The following is a 21,294-nucleotide window of genomic DNA, read 5'->3' on the forward strand; positions in this document are numbered from 1 at the left end:
CCTAAAAAAAAGATGAAGTTGAGTGTTTAGTGTCTTTTGAAAAGCCTCTGTGCCTCAGAGAAATGAGTTTTAAGTTGGGGATTAGTAGACTTAGGATTTAGCTTTGTGCTAGAAGAGAGAGTTTGGGGAAAATTGTAAAAACTAGGGTAGAAAACATTTTTTTTTACCCCTATAATGTTTAAATTTCTCTCCCATTTTAAGAATTATAGGGACTTATGTCTTAAATTTTCTTTTGGAACTATGAATAAAAATTTTAAGGGATACCTTGTTTGACTTTGTATTGTGAAGATTAGATTTGGCTTTCTCCTGAATGTGACAGTGAAGGTACTTAGCTCTTTCTTGATAGTGAAGATAAAATTGTAATCCCAGGTCTATTTTTAGATTTTAATCCCCAAAGTGTTAACTCAGTATTTAAAGTAGATCTATCCATTTTAACTACAAAAAGATGTTAACTAACTACAAAAGGTGAACTAACCAAAAAAGATGTTAACTAACCACAAAAGGTATAACTAACTAAAAAAGGTGTGATCACCCATTTCATACATTGAGTGGGCAGTCCTGGAGAGGAGCATCTGCTGTGATTGGTAGACGTAAAAATTTAGGGGAGGTGACACTAGAGAAAAAGGTCTTTAAATAGAGGATGGATCGAGAGATCAAGATCATTCAGTCACTTGGAGTTGGACTGGAAGAAGACACGCAGAGTTGGAGAGAAGAGAGACACTTGAGGAGAGACTGGAAGACAGACACTCAGACTTGGAATGAAGACACTTGGCCGTGGAACTGGACCCCTGGAGCAGCTCATGCAGGAGACCTCAGACTGCTTTCTTTTTAGATGGTCACCATGGTGAGTGTAAAGGCTGACTTAGTTTCCATGGCCTTTCTGGAGGTGAGAAAGGCCCATTGTCTTGAAACTCCTTTCCCCTGGCTAGGGTTTAGAATTTCTACCTGGCTCTGAGGAAGCCATAGCTTTCTCTCTCTCTCTCTCTTCCCTTTTCTCTCTTCTTTAAGATCTTCCCTCTATTGTAAATAAAGTACCAGTAATTCCATTTTACTTTAGTAATTCATTTTGGGATCTAGAAATTAATTCCTTGGTGACCACAAATTAAATATTAAGTCCAACCAATCAATTTAACAGTTTCCAAAATACCTAACACAGTGCCTGGCACATAGTAAATGCCTAATAAATTCTAATAAATTGAAATTGAATTGGATTTAGATTCTGTTACTTGGCCTGTATTCTTTCTAAAAACTTCCCTTTGTTAGGTATTTTCACAGATCTCCAGGGCCTTCCTCTAGGAATCTCCTTCCAAGCTGGCACTGGCCATTCTTGCAGTTCCAAACCTACCAAGCAATACTACCACCCTCTCTGTTTTTCCCATAAAATAGTAAATTAATAAACATTGATTAAATTCTTGCTATATGCCAAGTATTATGCAAATCAATGGGAAGGTTACCCTAAAAGATGCTCACATTCTAATGGAGAGACAACCTGTAAAAAGATATATATATATAGATATATATATATATAATATATAAAGTGACAATGGTAGGCAATCTCAGAGGAAAGGGATCAAAAACAGGAGGAGAAGGGACCAGGAAAAGCTCCTTCAGATATGGGATGGGTCTCCTTTATATATATATATATATATATATATATATATATATATATATATATATATATATATATATATTTAGTAATTACATGTAATAACAAATTTCTGTACAAATTTTCCCATCTCTTTCCCTTCCTTTCCCCCTCCCAGTGTTGGCAGATGGTTCAATCTGGGTTATATGTGTATTATCATGCAAAACACATTTCCATATTATTCATTTTTGTGAGTAATCTCATAAAACAAAAACCCCCAAACCTAAACTCAAACAAACAATTGAAAAATTATATGCTTTGATCTGTATTCTGACTCTCAACAGTTCTTTCTTTGGAAGTGGATAGCTTTCTTTGTCATAAGTCCCACAGAATTATCACAGTTAATCATTCTATGATATTGCTGTTACTGTGTATAATGTTTTCTGGGTTATGCTTATTTCATTCTGCATCAGTTCATGAAGTTCTTTCTAACTCTTTCTGAAATCATCTTGTTCATCATGACTTACAGCATAATAGTATTTCATTACCATCCTATGCTACAGTTTATTCGGCCATGCCCCAATTGATTGACCTCCCTTCAGTTTTCTTTGCCACCACAAAAACAACAGCTATAAATATTTCTGTACAAGTAAATCCTTTCCCCCCTTTTAAGAAATCTCTTTGGGATGCAGACCTAGTAGTAGTATTACTTAGTCAAAGGGTATGCATTGCTTTATAGCCCATTTGGTCATAATTTCAAATTGCCCCCAAGAATGGTTGGATCAGTTTACAACTCCACTAACAATGCATCAGTGTCCCCATTTTTGCCCCAGATGTGGAATAAATCTTGAAGGAGGCCAGAGAAACCGGGGGCAGAAAAATAACATTCCCTTCTCTCAATCTTCTCTTATCAATTGACCAACATATGTTTACTTCACCCAAATAATGTGTCAGTCATTGTGCTAAATGCTGGATATACAAATGCAAGGAAAAAAATAAAGATGACCCCTGTCCTTATGAAGATTATATTATGATAGGGGAAGATAAAATTATATTATGATAGGGTAAGAAAAGGATGGTGGTGGAGGGGAAGGTAATCTACAGTGTGCATAACAGAGAATTCTAGAGGAGTACAGATTGGTGTGAAATAAAGATGGCTGGAAGTAGGGATTTTGGGAGATGCCATCCATCCTGCAATCAGAGAGCACCACAGGGACTGAGGGTATTGATGAATTGTGAATTCCAGGGCTGAAGTGGCCTTAAAAAAACACAGGTAGACTTCTGGGTAAGCATGGAGGCTAGCTAAACGTGGCTTACTCACTCTCCTCGACACAAACCAACATACACCAATAAGGATCACCCTAAAAGACCTTAAGAATCTATATCAGAGGAACAGAGGAGCTGTAGAGCAGGGACCAGCAGTGAAGGTGCATGGGATCGAGGCTTTACCAGCCTATAAGAGGGGGGAAGGGCTCCCACCCAAATGCAAACGTGAGCGGATCCAGCCTGCCCCACCTCCTTCTATAGGGCCAGAGCCGGGGCCAGCACAGGCTGAGTCGAATGAGCAAGGGGAGCCTCTGAAGCAAGGACAGGGTAATTCTGCGCCCCTGTGAGTTGACCAGGACAGCAAGGGGAACCCCCCCCCCCCAAGGCAGCAAGGCAGAAAAACTCAAGACATGAGAGAGAGTAGACTTCAGGTGCCCAGAGCCAGTGCGCCCCCTGGAGCCAGGGAGTGAGACAGGAGTCCCTCTGGAATGAACAGGGAGTGTGTTTTTTTGGGGGGGGATCCTTTGGAATTAACCAGGTCTGCTGGGGCCCACCCCCAAAAGTAACTAAACCGGAAAACCAGGCAGGCAAGAGAGAGCAGACACTGAGCACCCCCTGGAGGAAGGCACCAAGAAAAGCTGCAAAGGACTGAGGAAAACCTAGAGCCTGCTCATTAACTCCATACACACACAAAAAAAACCCTGCTAAGCAGACTCTGATTTCTGACTAAAGAGGGAACTGAAAACATCCAGAAAAAATGCCTAACTGTGCACAGGAACCTCAAAATCCCAGCAAGAAATAAAAAAAGACTGTCATGCTCGAAACTTTTTATGGAGGAAAAACTCAAGCTACAGAGGAAATTCTGGACGAAAGTCAAACAAAGGCAAAACCAAAAAAAAAAAAATGAAAATTGTTGAAAGATGGAAGCCTTCTGAAAAGAGAAGTGGGAAATGGCTCAAAAAGAAAACCAACAAATTATATTAGAGAACCAAAAAATTACAGCTGAATGCCAAAATATCAAAGCAGAAAATCAAGCCTTAAGGACCAGAATTGAGCAACCGGAAACCAATGATCTTGAAAAACAGCAAGAATCAATAAAGTAAAGCCAAAAAATTAATGAATTAGAAGAAAACATAAAATATCTCAATGACAAGGTGACAGACCTGAAAAACAGAGGAAGGAGAGACAATCTGAGAATCATTGGTCTACCAGAAAAGCCAGAAATAAACAGTAATCTTGATATCATAATACAAGATATCATCCAAGAAAACTGCCCGGAGATTCTAGAACAAGGGGGCAATATAGGCATTGAAAGAGTTCACAGAGCACCCTCTACACTAAATCCCCAAAAGACAACTTCCAGGAATGTAATTGCCAAATTCCAAAGCTTTCAAGCAAAAGAAAAAATTTTACAAGAAGCCAGAAAGAAAAGACAATTTAGATGTAAAGGAATGCCAATCAGGGTCACACAAGACTTTGCAATTTCCACACTGAACAACCGTAAGGCATGGGACATGATATTTAGAAAGGCAAGAGAGCTGGGTCTTCAACGAAGAATCAGCTATCCATCAAAACTGACTATATGCTTCCAAGGGAAAGTATGGGCATTCAACAAAATAGAATATTTCCAAGTATTTATAAAGAAAAGTCCACAGCTCTGTGGAAAGTTTGACATCCAAACACAGAGAGCAAGAGAAACATGAAAAGGTAAATATGAAGGAAAGGGAAAAGGAGAAAAATGTTATCTTTTTCTTTTATCCAAACTCTCTTCTATAAGGACTACATTCATATCAAATTATATATAAACATATATATATATAGATATAGATATATAAACATGTGGGGAAAATGTAATATGTAACTCTCAAAATTGTATGCTTCATTAGAGTAGTTAGAAGAATCACGCATAGGGAAAGATTGGGGCATCAAGACGATATGGAGAAAGGGGAGGAAGAAAGAAAAAGGGAGGGGTGTATCAGTGATGGTAATAAGATATACTTCAAGAAATAGAAAAAATCTAAATAGAATAATATTTGTCACACAAAGATACACATGGGAAGGGTAGGGCAAAAATTCTATAAGAAGGAGAGGAAGAGAGTGCGAATTGGTATTTCATAAACCTTACTCTCAGTGAAATCAACTCTGAGAGGAAAGAACATCCAGATCCATTGGTATCTTGAATTCTATCTTATCCAACAGGGTAACAGAGAAGGGGAAATTAAGGAGGGGGAGGTAGAAGGGAGTATAAAAAGGGAGGGAAGGAGAGGGGGAAGGGGAAGGGAACAAAAAGGGAGGGGCTAGAAAGGGAAGCATATCAAGAGAGGGGACTAGGGGGACTGATCTAAAGTAAATCACTGGTTCAAAAGGTTATAGCTAAAGAAGAAAAGTCAGAATTAGGGGAGGATATCAAAATGCCATGGAATCCACAAGTGACAATCATAACTTTGAAGGTGAATGGGATGAACTCACCCATAAAACGTAGACGAATAGCAGAATGGATTAGAATCTAAAACCCTACCATATGTTGTCTTCAAGAAACACACATGAGGCAGATAGATAGATACTCACAAGGTCAGAATTAAAGGATGGAGTAAGACCTTTTGGGCCTCAACTGATAGAAAGAAGGCAGGAGTTGCAATCATGATATCTGACAAAGCCAAAGCAAAGATAGACCTGATTAAAAGGAATAGGGAAGGTAAATATATTCTGTTAAAAGGGAGTATAGACAATGAGGAAATATCACTAATCAACATGTATGCACCAAATTGTATAGCACCCAAATTTCTAATGGAGAAACTAGGAGAATTGAAGGAGGAAGTAGACAGTAAAACCATATTAGTGGGAGACCTAAACCAACCACTATTAAATTTAGATAAATCAAATAAAAAAATAAATAAGAAAGAGGTAAAAGATGTGAATGAATCTTAGAAAATTTAGAGTTAATAGACATATGGAGAAAAATAAATAGGGACAAAAGGAATACACCTTCTTCTCAGCACCACATGGCACATTCACAAAGATTGATCATATACTAGGTCACAGAAACATGGCATACAAATGCAGAAAAGCAGAAATAATAAATGCAACTTTTTCAAATCATAAGGCAATAAAAATAATGATCAGTAAGGGTACATGGAGAACCAAATAAAAAATTAATTGGAAATTAAATAATATGATACTCCAAAATCAGTTAGAGAACAAGTCATAGAAACAATTAATAATTTCATTGAGGAAAATGACAATGGTGAGACATTCTTTCAAACCCTATGGGATGCAGCCAAAGCAGTACTCAGAGGAAAATTCATAACAAATTAGGGAGGGCAGAGATCAATGAACTGGAAATGTAAATAAAAACTTTGAAAGCAAACAAATTAAAAACCCCCAGAAGAAAACCATACCAGAGATCCTAAAAACTAAGGGAGAAATTAATAAAATCGAAAGTGATATAACTATTGAACTAATAAATAAGACTAGAAGTTGGTACTTTGAAAAAAACAAACAAAATAGACAAAGTACTGGTCAATCTAATTAAAAAAGGAAAGAAGAAAACAAATTAATAGCATCAAAGATGAAAAGGGGGACCTCACCTCCAAAGAAGAGGAAATTAAGGCAATCATTAAAACTACTTTGCCCAATTATATGGCAATAAATATACCAATCTAGGTGATATGGATGAATATTTACAAAAATATAAATTGCCTAGACTAACAGAAGAAGAAATAGAATTCTTAAATAATCCCATATCAGAAAAAGAAATCCAACAGGCCATTGTAATAATTAAAATAGTTGTCTGCCATAAACTGTGGCATTTAAAAGAATGGATGCCATAAAGTGTAAGAGTTAAAATGGTTGAGGTTGTAAACTGTAGTGAGTAAAATAGTGGAAGATATAAATTGTAGTAGATATAAGAGTGGGTGAGTAAATTTTTGACCACAGGAAATATGTTTTCACTAGTGTCTTGTTTTAAATCAAATATAAGGTGGTCGCCAGGGAAATATTCCCAATTATGAATATACCCAAGTCAACTGGGTTTTTATAGAGACTTTAATTAATAATACAATGAGAAATTAAAGAAAGAGAGAAAAAGAGGTAATAATGAGAAAGGGATAAGCCGGCCCTGGCCAGTCCTGGCCAACCCAGGCCTAAGCCCTAAGAGAAAAATCAGTCAGTCCTTAATCACTCACCACAAGATCTGTCCAAGCAAGAATTCTAGTGACACCAAGCCAGCACCATCTCAGCTGCTTTTACCAGCTCAATCTTAAATCTGAATGTTTCAGATTGTGTCTCGAGAGAGACCCTTCAAGGCAGCCTTTCCCAGCTGACTGTCTACTGAGAGAGCTTTTTGTCTCCTTTTAAAGGGCATTTTCTCCTATGTTACCTCCCCTAAGTTCTTACATCTACCAATCACAGTAGACGTTTTTCAAAGGACAGACCATTCTTAGTCCACACCTAAGAAGGTGTGGATTTTTGAGTAATTCACACCAGTAAAGCTCTGAGTAAGTTTCTCAGCTCTTTGTTCCTTGTAAATTCACAAGTTGCTTGACCTTTATAGCTTAAGAACTTTTCCCCTTATTATAAGTATGGGTTTAAGTACTTTTCATTGTTCAGAAAAGAGTTTACAACTTTATCTTCCCCTAAAGTATGTTTAAGTATGTGTGGAATAAGGTCAGAGTTCTCACATTCCTGATCAAGTACCTTCATTGTTTAAAATGGGGAATGGTCTTACCCAAATGTTCTAAGGTAGAGTCTGAGAATCTTTTAACATTCACAAGTCTGAGAAATTTCAAGATTCACACCATCAAAGAACTCCCTATGAAAAAATCCCCAGGGCCTGATGGATTCACAAGTGAATTCTATCAAACATTCAAAGAACAGCTAACTAATCCCAATACTACACAAACTCTTTGACATAATAAGCAAAGAGGGAGCTCTACCAAATTCATTTTATGAGACAAACATGCTACTGATTCCAAAGCCAGGCAGGTCAAAAATGGAGAAAGAAAATTATATACCAATCTTCCTAATGAATATAGATGCAAAAATCTTAAACAGGATACTAGCAAAAAGACTCCAGCAAGTGATCAGGAGTGTCATTCACTATGTTCAAGTAGGATTTATACCAGGAATGCAAGGCTAGTTCAATATTAGGAAAACCATCCACATAATTGACCATATCAATAAGCAAACCAACAAAAATCATATGATTATCTCAATAGATGCAGAAAAAGCCTTTGATAAAATACAATACCCATTCCTATTAAAAACACTAGAAAGCATAGGAATAGAAGGGTTGTTCCTAAACATAATAAACAGTATATATCTAAAACCATCAGCTAACATCATCTGCAATGGGGATGAACTAGATGCATTCCCAATAAGATCAGGAGTGAAACAAAGATGCCCATTATCACCTCTACTATTTAACATTATACTAGAAACACTAGCAGTAGCAATTAGAGAAGAAAAATAAATTGAAGACATTAAAATAGGCAAGGAGGAGACCAAGTTATCGCTCTTTGCAGATGACATGATGATCTACTTAAAGAATCCTAGAGAATCAACCAAAAAGCTAGTCGAAATAATCAACTACTTTAGGAAAGTTGCAGGATACAAAACAAACCCGCATAGGTCATCAGCATTTCTATATATTTCCAACACAGCTCAGCAGCAAGAATTAGAAAGAGAAATCCCATTCAAAATCTCCTTAGACAAAATAAAATACTTGGGAATCTATTTCCCGAAACAAACACAGGAATTATATGAACACAACTACAAAACACTCTCCACAAAACTAAAACTAGACTTGAGCAATTGGAAAAACATTAACTGTTCATGGATAGGATGAGTCAATATAATAAAAATGACCATCCTACCCAAACTTATTTAACTATTTAGTGCTATACCCATTGAACTTCCAAAAATTTTCTTTACTGATTTAGAAAAAAAACTATAACAAAGTTCATTTGGAAGAATAAACGATCAAGGATATCCAGGGAAATAATGTAAAAAAATGCAAAGGAAGGTGGCCTTGCAGTCCCAGATCTCAAACTCTATTATAAAGCAGTGGTCATCAAAACAATTTGGGACTGGCTAAGAGACAGAAAGGAGGATCAGTGGAATACACTTGGGGTAAGGGACCTCAGCAAAACAGTATATGACAACCCAAAGACCTCAGCTTTTGGGACAAAAATCCACTATTTGACAAAAACTGCTGGGAAAACTGGAAGACAGTGTGGGAGAGATTAGGATTGGACCAACACCTCACACCCTACACCAAGATAAACTCAGAATGGGTGAATGACTTGAACAGAAAGAAGGAAACTATAAGTAAATTAGGTGAACACAGAATAGTATACATGTCAGATCTGTGGGAAGGGAAAGACTTTAAAACCAAGCAAGACATAGAAAGAGTCACAAAATGTAAAATAAACAATTTTGATTACATCAAATTAAAAAGTTTTTGTACAAACAAAACCAATGTAACCAAAATGAGTAGGGAAGCAACAAATTGGGAAACAATTTTCATAACAAAAACCTCTGACAAAGGTCTAATTACTCAGATTTATAAAGAGCTAAATCAATTGTACAAAAATATCAAGCCATTCTCCAATTGATAAATGGGCAAGGGACATGAATAGGCAGTTTTCAGTCAAAGAAATCAAAACCATTAATAAGCACATGAAAAAGTGTTCTAAATCTCTTATAATCAGAGAGATGCAAATCAAAACAACTCTGAGGTATCACCTCACACCTAGCAGATTTGTCAAAATTACAGCAGAGGAAAGTTATGAATGCTGGAGGGAATGTGGCAAAGTTGGGGCATCGATTCATTAGTGGTGGAGTTGTGAATTGATCCAACCATTCTGGAGGGCAATTTGTAACTATGCCCAAAGGGCAATAAAAGACTGCTTGCCCTTTGATCCAGCCATAGCACTGCTGGGTTTGTACCCCAAAGAGATAATGAGAAAGACCTGTAAAAGGATATTCATAGCTGTGCTCTTTGTGGTGGCCAAAAAATGGAAAATGAGGGGATCCCTTTCAATTGGGGAATGGCTGAACAAATTGTGGTATATGTTGGTGTTGAAATACTATTGTGCTAAAAGGAATAATAAAGTGGAGGAATTCCATGGAGACGGTAACAACCTCCAGGAAGTGATGCAGAGTGAGAGGAGCAGAACCAGGAAAACACTGTACACAGAGACTGATACACTGTGGTACAACTGAACATATTGGACTTCTCCATTAGTGTCAATGTAATGTCCCTGAACAATATGCAGGGATCAAGGAGAAAAAACACTATCCACAAGCAGAGGACAAATTGGAGGAATAAAAACACCAAGGAAAAGCAACTGCTGGACTACAGGTGTTGAGAGGGCATGACTGAGGAGAGACGCTAAATGAACGCTTTAATGCAAATACCAACAACATGGAAATGGGTTCGAATCAAGGACACAGGTGATATCCAGTGGAATTGTGCGTTGGCTATGGGTGGGGTGGCGGGAGGAGGGAAGGAAAAGAAAATGATCTTTGTTTCCAAGGAATAATGTATGAAAATGAACAAATAAAATAAAAGAAATAAAAAAACAAAAAACAAAGGTTCCTGGAATGTTATGGAGAAGTCCATACGATTTATTGCAAAGTCAAATACATATCCTAAAAAAGGTACTATTTCTTCTTTCAAATCCTCTTTTATGTTTCTTATTAGCTGTCCTTCTTTTCATTCTATATACAATTCTTTTAAAAAATCTAAATTGTTCAGTGACTACTCCTGAATACCTACTCTATGATCCCGTGCTGCTGACCTCTTTTTTGTACCTCCTACTGCACACTCCACTTCCCAACTTTATGGATTTTCTCTGGCTACCCCCCCCCCCCAATACCTGAAACTCTCTTGCCTCATCTTTACTTTCTGGCTTTCCTGGTTTCTTTCAAGTCTCATTTAAAACCCTACCTTCTGCTAGAAGTCTTTTCTGATTCTCTTTATTGTGAGTGCTTTTTCTCCCAGATTATTTCTAATATAGTCTGCCTTTATTTTGTTTGTATATGTTATTGCTGGTTGTCTTCCACATTAAAAAAATAGTTTGTTAAGAGCAGGAACTATTTGATCTACTCTCAGCACTTATCTCAGTGCTTGGCACTTAGTAGACATCTAACTAATGCTTTTTGTACATCTGCAATGATCTCTTTAGGTAGCTTAACTGAATTATTTTTTAACAATTATTAACTATAATTATTTTTTTCTAGCTAGTACTTTTTTTAAACCCTTACCTTCTGTCTTGGAATAAATACTGTGTATTGGTTCAAAGGCAGAAGAGTGGTGAGGCCTAGGCAATGAGAGTTAAGTGACTTGCTCAGGGTCACACAGCTGGAAAGTGACTGAGCTAAGATTTGAATCCAGGACTTCTCATCTCTAGGCCTGGCTTTCAATCCACTGAGCTACCCTAAGTGCCCCCTCTAGCTAGTACTTCTAATTGTTGCTGCAGCTCTGAGTTTTCTGGAGTCCCTACTGGATACCCTGAATTACCTGGGTGATAGTGGGGGTGGAATAGCTTGTTTTGAATGGTGTTAAACAATTTAGCATTTAGTGATTATCCTTCTTTTTCTAAGAGTCCCAAGTGTGAGCATAAATCTCTCTTCTCCTACCCATGTTCAGAACTGCTTACTTCATAGTTTTAAATGTTTTCCCTCTATTTTTTCCCCCATGCTCTCATTACTATTCTACTCAGAGCTTCCTTTCCCCATCCCTGTCCTGCTTTGCCCACCTCTTCTGCCATATTGGATACTCTGATTACCAAGTTTTTCTTAATCCTTAATGTCCTTATCTTATGCTTTTTGCAGCTCTTGGCACTAACTGAAAATTATCTTCATAAAAAATTATTTTTTTATGAAGAAATAGTCTCTACTGCTTTTCTCTTACAGTACTGACTATAATTTCTCTTTTGCTCTTTGTTACCTCTAAACTTCCTCTCTTTCATTATCACCTAGACGCCTTTACTCTTTGGAAGTCCACTCTTTCTGTCTAAGTGACCCTGTTCACATCCTCATTGCTGCCATCTCCTGACCTCTTGGTCAGTTTTCCTCCATCTTCAGTATTTTCAGCACCTCATCACCGTCTTATTCTTCATCCCAATCTCTGCAGACATGACTTTGGTACTCATATTGATGACTTATTAGGAATATCTGGTGTTTCAGTTCATAAATCACCTCAATTTCTGGAATTTCACTCTATTTGAGTTATCTACAGAGAATAATTATATTTTTGATCTCACATTTCTTTTAAATTTATTCTCTCAGTACATGCAGTGATCAAGGATTCCAAAGTATATCTTGGAGAGAGAAGGTAGCAGATAGTATTGCCTTCCTTAGAGATAATTATTGCCCTAGAACTCCTGGAAAGCCAGGAAAACTGGTAAAACATCAAAGATGGGAGCTTTCTTATATAAAAGAGGAAAATTGGTTGGGGTGCACATTTAGTGCTCACATCCTAACTAGGTGATAGGAAACCACAGGTGCCTATGTGATTTAGACAGTTATTAGGGGATCTGACCAGTAGACTGAATCAAAACACAGACCAGAATAACCCCCAAATAACCCATCTTTATCCCTTCCCTTCTCCCACTGCCTTCCCCCTTACCACGGGGCTAAGATTAGATATAAAAAAGAAAATATGCCAGTAAAACTATTAGGGAAATATGTTTCATGAATAAAATTTCTTTAAATTCTCTGGTGTTGCTGCTAGCTTTCAACAAATGTGTGCCTTTAGAAAGCTTTCGTTGGTAAATGTTGAGAAAAATGGACAGAAGTTTTTTACTTCTTTTATCTGAAAGCCCTTACCAACCCCTAAACTAAAATTAATTTGATCCTTTGTGCCTAGAATCCACTCCTTCTTTATTTTTAATTCAGTAAACATTTATTAAGTGCTTGCTATGTGCCAGAGATTGTTTTAAGACATCTTAAAGAAGTTTATAGTCTAATGAAGGGAGACAACACACAAAAGTAAGGTGCCATTCAGGGGATGAGATATCTGGCATGGGGCATGATGTTTCATGGAGTTGAAACTAAGTAGAACTGCTAATGGAAAATGGAGAGTTACTTTGAAAGTTCATATCCAAGTCTTCTATAAAGGAAGACATTGGGAGGAGTTAGTGCTCTATTCTTCATCAATTAGAGAGGAGAGGTAGCTGAGGAATTTGAGAAGATGTTGAGTGTCAAAAACTGAGTCATTGAGCTTGGTGATGAGATTTTAGGTGAAAATTTCTATCTATTAACATTCTTCTATCTCGAGGACTCAATTTAGGTGTCAACTCCTATAAGATAGAAGTGTTTCTTGATTTCTCCAGCTGAAAATGGTCCTGCCCTCCTTAAGTTTTCCTAAAGCATTTTGTTTAGATTTTTCCTTTAAACACATAATACCCTCCTTTGTAGCAAACTACTTTGGGGATGTGTATATTTCTTTGTAGATGATAAGATCCTTGAGGGATGGTATTGTGTTTGATTTCATTTTTGTATCCCCAGAGCCTAGCATGTTAGTTTTTCAGTGATAGACACTTAATAAATGTTTGTCATATTGAATTGAATGCTTTTATTAGACCATGAAAAGCAGTTACTCAGAACTCAAAATCTAAGGGCTTTTCAATGTAAAAGGGGAGTGAGAAGAGTGTAGCTTGCCTTGGAGTTTCAAGGGGACCAAGAGATAAAGGATAAGAAGTGTCAGCAGAATAAATAACTTGATAAGGCTGCTTCCTAGAAGCTCTGAACTTTTTTCATCTTTTCTCTCATGTTTTCTAGTTGTGGTTTTTGAGGGCACAGACAGATGTTGGGATTCCTCCTTTCATTGCCCCTTAGGTGAAGATGTGGAAATGTAGTAGAATGTAGCAGAGATGGTGTCAGGAAGGTTTGTGTTCAAATCCTATGTCCTACATTAGTTCTATAGAGAGAAGCCAGTTAACCTCTCTCAAGGGTTTTTTTTTTCAGTTTTTTTTTTGAACTGTGACATTCAGGAAGTACTTGTCCCACAATGTTTGCTGTGAAGCTTAAATTGGATAATGAACATGAAGTGCTTTGTAAACTTTGTTGTCCTTTATAAAAGTATAAAGGTGTAGCTTGGTGTGGTGGATACAGAGGTGGCCTCGAAGCTCAGAAGACTTTGGTCCAAGTCCTGTGGTTGGCACAGGCCTGCTGCTGTATAACTGGGCAAGACACCCTCTATGTGGCCTAGACAACTCTCTAAAAATCATCACATTGTAGAGGAGGTGGTGATCTGAAGTGGTAAAGAAAGTTTGTCACCAGGAGCTCTTTATATGAATCCCATAATGCAATTATAGTTTCTTCTGTTCTCAATTTTTTGCCTGCTTCTCATAAACTGCTAAAGGAAAAAAGTTATGCAAGACTCCTTAATGTTCAGTAGCTTAAAGCTTCATTTGTAATGAAAATGGAAAAAACATTTAAGAGAAAATTAAATTAGTAAAAATGTAATTGAATATCATATTCCAAACTTGATAATTTTATGAGCAAAAAAAGTTGTACACCAAATGTTTTTTTGTGTGTTTCTTAACCAGAAAAGTAAAGGATGTGCCAAAAAAGTATATGTTTTGAATTTTTCTCAAGTTTCCATGGTCTCCTCCCCATTTTTCCCCAAATTAAAAAAAAATCTCATTTTTTTTCTCTTCTCTTCTTTCTACGTGACTTAAAACTTTCTGGAAATTTTAGATTTTCAGTCTTGGTTCAGCTGCTGCTATTGTATGATCTTGATAAGTTATTTAATTGCTCAGAGCTCCACCTTCTCTGTCAAATGGTTAGAATAATACCTGGCTTTTCTAGCTCATAACTTTAGGAGACAATATTGTATAGTTCATGAAGGGCTAACACTGGCTTCAGGAAGACCTGAGTTTGAGTATAGCTATCTCCCCACATAGACAAGTCACTTAACCTTTCAGTGACCTGTGGCCAATCTTTTCCAAGAGAGATTTCTCTCTCTCTCTCTCTCTCTCTCTCTCTCTCTCTCTCTCTCTCTCTCTCTCTCTCTCTCTCTCTGTATCTATCTATCTATCTATCTATCTATCTATCTATCTATCTATCTATCTATCTGAATTGATTTTGGACAGCTGGAAAATTTCTATATATTTGTAGCATGTTTTATCCCCTCCCTTCATCCTTTGTTAGGTCATAAAGTCCTTGAAGGCACAGAAAATATTTTGGCAAAATAAGCCATCAGTGTTCTATAGCTATAACTACTATACTATTCCTCCTTATATTAACTAAAAACTTTAGAACTTAAACCTATTCTGTCTAGTTTTGACCTTGGGAGCTATGTAGAATCAATTTGACTTCCTTTCTATATTATAATCATTTTTTTCTATATTATATCCTTCCTAAAATCTTTACTTTTTTCAGACTGAACATTCCCAGATCTTTCAATTGTCTCTTAATTTTCTCTTTTTTTAAAATGAGTATATGAAATTGATGTTAATAGAACATATACTTGACTTATTTTTCCAAGAATGAATTAGTAATAACGTGGAACTTTCTGCATTTGTAGTATCTTTTCCTCCCCCCCCCCCAATATGGTCCCTTCTTGTTGCCAAGGGTATATATTTGTGAAAAGACTAGATAAGGTTAGGGGTGCCATTTGTGCCTGGGAAACATAGCTTTTGCTGTGTGAAGTTAATTGTCCCTGAAGTATACTGAACCATGTTATGATTCTTATTAGTAGAATATTCTAACCAACTGAGCTCCCTGGTCCCATGCCTGGTAAGCACAGGTATTTAGGGTGGCTTCTCTTTCCGTGCCATGGTGGACAACTGTTGGAAGGGTATGGTGACCCAGCAATTCAAAGCTTCTCTTCCTAAACCTCCCTACATTCTATAAGCTCTTACCCAGTCGAGCTCTCTCTGCTCTCCTCTTTTCATGTTTTCTCACTCACACACATTCTTGCTGATGGGAAGGACAGTGGTGGGGATAAGGTCAAATTTTCTCTTTTTTTAGTTGCATGATTAGTATAGAATTCAAAATTGCCACTGAGAGATTCCAGTCCCCTTGGTTGGAATTAGGTGTCATTTTCCCTTGGAGTTTTCCAGTCTTTCCCTCCAGAAATAGAAGGCTAAGTGATAGGTTTAAACTCTGAAAGTTACTTATTATTGGATTGTGTATTGGGCAAGCTTAGATAATTGCTTCTCTTTTTGAATGTTATAACACTGAACTGGCCTCAGCACAACCTGGAACATTTGTCCTTATGAAACTAAAAATAACCTTGCATGCATTTTTTCAAGCTACCTAGTTGAGGGTGGAATAAATATGGGAGCAGTATCTGACCATGGAATGGAAAAGTGTCTCTGCAAAGCTAACTGAACTCAATAAGTATTCATTATTAATGGATTATATTATATATAATATATTAGTTAACAAAAATTATATATACATATATTATAAAGCACAAAGGTTAGAGTTCCAGGATTGGAATCAGGAAAAAATGGATTCAGACTCTGCTTCTGCCACTTCTTCTGTGACCATAGGTGAGTGATTTACCCTCTTGTATCATTAGTTTTCTCATTTGTAAAATGAGGGAGTCTAGGTCCCACTCCAAGAGGTACCATTGATAGAGCATTTGCCCTAGAGTCAAGAAGTCCTTAGTTCAAATCCAGCCTTAGATATCTACTAGCTCTGTGACCCTGGGTAAATCACAACCTCAGTTTGCTTCAGTTCCAAATGTAAAATGGGGATAATAATAGCATTTACCTAACAAGGTTGTTGTGAGGTTCAAATGAAATAATATTTGTGAAGCTCGTAGCCCTGTGCTTGGCACATAGTAGATACTTACTACATACTTATTCCCTTCTCTCCCCCTCCCCTTGTGGGAAGATTCAAATGAGGTGATGTAAAGATAATGTAAAAAATTATTTTTCAAACTTTAAATCTTTATATAAATGTCAGTAATTATTATTAGTGTCCTGCCCAAACAAAACATAAATGGGATTGATGGTCTTTTTATCTGGTGGTTGCTAAAGTGAGCAAACTCATCTGTCAAAGCCAACAGGGAATAGAATCTATAGAAAGGAGAATTTGTTCAGTAGACTTCTGGAATCCTGGAAGAGTCCATTTACCTGCTTGAGGTCTTGTGTGCTAATTATATTTTTAGACCAGAATTTCCAGGCCTGCTATTTTTTTGTGGTTGGTCTAAAATTTCCTTTGTTCTCAGAAGCCCTTTGTCCCTATAAGATCAAGCTTTGTGAATGCAACCATTTGAAACTGTGTGTATGTGTTTTGCAGCTGCGATTGATTAGAAAGTTGTGTAATAAATTATACCATGCATGAAAATTGTCAATCGACTTGATTTTTTTATTTCTCAGACAATGCATCTGTTAAGTAGTTTCTGGGCAGACATACAAAAAAAAGGAATTAATACACATAGCTAAATCTGAGAACTGATGCCAAGAACCATTCTTACTAATACTGTTTTTCCTTTTTCCCCTTTCCAATTGCAAACCAGCGACAGAGCTTCCACTCAGACATATCTTGCTACCATCCAGATCCTGGAAATTCGTGGAGAAAAAACAATGCCAAGCAACTGAGGCTGAAAAGAGATGGGGTGGAAAGATATAGCTATATATTCACCTAATTCTTGCTTTGAGTTAACTGGTTGTTTTCGTTGAGTTGTTTTTCAGTTGTATCCAACTCTGCATGACCTCATGTGATGTTTTCTTGTAAAAGATAATGGGGATGGTTTGCCATTTCCTTCTCCAGCTCATTTTTCAGATGAGGAAACTGAGGCAAAGAGGATTAAGTGATTTGCTCAGGGTTGCACAATTAGTATCTCAGACCAGATTTGAACTCAGGAAGATGAGTCTTCCTAATATAAGGGAAAAAAGGGGTTAATTTATAAAAGGGTTGGACTTGATTGTTTAAGAGTGTGGCTGCCAGAAACTTAATTAATTACAAAGAGATTTATTTACAATTTATTTACAAATTGTAGAAAGAGTGAAGTAAGAAATCAGAGAGAGGATAAGGTAAGATATCTAGCCTAAACACTAAATAATTTATCTCTGGCCCCTGGCTCAACCCAGGCAGGGGAGTTTAGTCCTCAACCATATAGGCCTCTGCCCTAGTAGCCCAGGACCTGGGGAAGTCTCTTCAGAAAAATCCAGCAATTAAAAGTCAGCTTTTCACTCACCATGTGTCAGTCTAAGGAACAGGGTCTCAGGTCCAGTCAGCAGATCCTTCTGCCTGCCCCTCTTCACCACTCTCAACTTGAAAGCATGAAGAACTGAATTCCTTCAGGAAGTTGTTACTCTCTTTTAAAGACATTTTCTCTTGTGTCTTCCCCTAATTTTACATCTACCAATCACAGTTGATGCTCTGCTCTAGGACTGCCCAGAAGGCAGTCAGTCGATTCTCATTTGTCACCCACTACTGCACATGTGGGTCACAGACCTCCCACTCAATTATTAAGTGGCATGTTTACACTTTTGGTGATTAGATCTAAAAAATGGGCAGATCTTCATACTCAACTTTAAGTAGAGTGTTCTAAAAATAGTCAGGGGTTATAATTTAATCTTTACAATCAGGGGAGAGTTAATTAATTTCATTGATATAATCAAGGGAGAATTAAATTTAATCTTCACACCAACTACTGACCCGGTACTCTATCCACTGTGCCACCTAGCTACCTTTAAGTTAATTGAATGAGATATAATGAGAATAGATCTGAAGTAGCAAAAAAGGAAGAAAAAGTTAAGAATCATTTCTTAGGAAGGCCATGTGGCTTCATCCTCTATAACCAGTCACCTCAACTTATTAGAAAGGAGGCTGTCTTCCTGGGTCATCTAAATTCTTCTTCCATGTCATCTCAGATTCCTCGTGCATGGGAAATTTATGAAGTACCTGCTCTATGACAGGCATTGCTCAGGGCTGTGGACATAAAGGCAAAGAAACAACCTGCCCCTAAAGAGCTTACACTCTTTTAGGGAGGAGCACATACACATCATTATTACAGAAGCTTATGCAAAATACATTCATAATTAATTGAGAGGGGGGTGAACACCAGAAACTTGGTGGGATCAGGAAAGACCTCATTTTAGAAATGGTATTTGAGTTGATCATTGAAGAAAGCTAGAGATTGTGAGAGACATGGAAAGAGAAGATGGAATGCCATGTATGACAGTCAGCAAGAGGGCCAGTGTGACTGGAGTGCAGAGTGTGTGAGCGAGGGCCATTTTAATAAAACTAGAAAGGGAGCCGGGTTGTGAAGGCATTTAAGTGCCCCCAAAAAGTATTTACTAGATCCTAGAGGAGATAGGGAGCCCCTGGAGTTCATCAGAAGAGTGACATGGTCAGGCTCAAATTTTAGAAAAATTACTTTGTTGCTGTGTGGAAAGAGAATAGATTGGAAAGAGAAAAGATTTGAGGCTGTGATATCAAATAGAAGACTCTTGGAAACATCTAGGTTTGGAGTGAGGAGGGTCTGAACTAAGATGAAAATAATGTGAATAAAAAGAAGATGAATGAATATGCAAGTAAATTCTTTAATCAACTTTTGCAAAGTATTTGATGACAGGCAACAGTAACATTACCTTTTGCTCATAAAGTACTAAAAATACAAATGGTAGGTGCTAGTAAATGACATAGATTTTTTTGTTGAAAAAGATACTTTTTATTTTTATTTTTTTTAAATTTGGTCAATTTCATATATTATTCCTTGGTTACAAAAATAATTTTCTATTCCTCCTTCCCCTCCCCCCACCATTCCCTTAGCCAATGCACAGTTTCACTGGGTATTGCATGTGTTCTTGATCACAACCCATTTCTATATTGTTGGTATTTGCACTAGGATGTTCATTTAGAGTCTATATCCCCATTCATATCCCCGTCGATCCATGACATTAAGCAGTTGTTTTTCTTTGGTGTTTTTACTCCCACAGTTTTCCCTCTGAATATGGATAGTGTTTTTTCTCCTATAACCCTCCAGGTTGTTCAGGATCACTGCATTACCACTAATGGAGGAGTCCATTACATTCGATTGTACTGTGTACAATGTTTTCCTGGTTCTGCTCCTTTCACTCTGCATCAATTCCTGGAGGTCATTCCAATTCACATGGAATTCCTCCAGTTCATTCTTCCTTTGAGTACAATAGTATTCCATCACCAACAGATACCATAATTGGTTCAGCCATTCCCCAATGGAAGGGCAAACCCTCATTTTCCATTTTTTTTGCCAGTACAAAGAATGCAGCTATGAATATTCTTGTTCAAGTCTTTTCCCTTATTATCTCTTTGGGGTACAAACCCAGCAGTGCTATGACTGGATCAAAGGACAGACAGTCTTTTATCACCCTTTGGGCATAGTTCCAAATTGCCCTCCAGAATGGTTGGATCAATTCACAACTCCACCAGCAATGCACTAATGTCCCAACTTTGCCACATCCCCTCCAGCATTCATTACTTTCCATAGCTGTCATGTTAGCCAATCTGCTAGGTGTGAGGTGATACCTCAGAGTTGTTTTGATTTGCATCTCTCTGATTATAAGAGATTTAGAACACTTTTTCATGTGCTTATTAATGGTTTTGATTTCTTTGGCTGAGAACTGCCTGTTCATGTCCCTTGCCCATTTATCAATTGGAAAATGGCTTGGTTTTTTGTACAATTGATTTAGCCCTTTGTAAATTTGAGTAATTAAACCTTTGTCAGAGGTTTTTGTTATGAAAATTGTTTCCCAGTTTGTTATTTCCCTTCTGATTTTGGTTACATTGGTTTTGTTTGTACAAAAACTTTTAAATTTGATGTTGTCAAAATTATTTATTTTACATTTTGTGACTCTTTCTAAGTCTTGCTTGGTTTTAAAACCTTTCCCTTCCCAAAGGTCTAACAGGTATACTATTCTGTGTTCACCTAATTTACTTAGAGTTTCCTTCTTTATGTTCAAGTCATTCACCCATTCTGAGTTTATCTTGGTGTAGGGTGTAAGATGTTGTTCTAAACCTAATCTCTCCCACACTGTCTTCCAATTTTCCCAGCAGTTTTTGTCAAATAGTGGATTTTTGTCCCAAAAGCTGGGATTTTGGGGTTTGTCATAGACTGTTTTGCTGAGGTCCCTTACCCCAAGTCTATTCCACTGATCCTTCTTTCTGTTTCCATAGATTTTTATTGGAGACTTTAAGCTAGGATGATGAAACCAATGGTGGGTCTAAATTGTACTGTTGTTACTGAAAACTCAGTAGGAAGGGCCCTTAGGAATTTTGAACTTGACTAATTCTCTTAAAATAAAACAAAGGAGGCCAGGTAATTTTTGTTCTCTGTTTGTATTCTCTACATATTTCCTCCCCACACCTTCTTCTCTTATTAAAAGCAGAGAAACTCAGTAACAAGGGCTGAAAGAGGCATAGAGAAGTCATCCCTCCCCCAGATACCTTCTTTTTTTTTTCAAAGATAGGGAATTGGTGGTAAAAAACTA

General features: G+C 37.2%; 1 protein-coding gene across 1 annotated transcript in view; it reads left to right on the forward strand.

The window, feature by feature from the left end:
* The window catches only part of HHAT (hedgehog acyltransferase), a 560,175-nt gene that overhangs the window by 89,363 nt on the left and 449,518 nt on the right, over positions 1-21,294 (forward strand). The window lies entirely within an intron of this gene.

This window comes from Monodelphis domestica, chromosome 2, assembly GCF_027887165.1.
Source record: "Monodelphis domestica isolate mMonDom1 chromosome 2, mMonDom1.pri, whole genome shotgun sequence".
Classification (NCBI taxonomy): Eukaryota; Metazoa; Chordata; class Mammalia; order Didelphimorphia; family Didelphidae; genus Monodelphis; species Monodelphis domestica.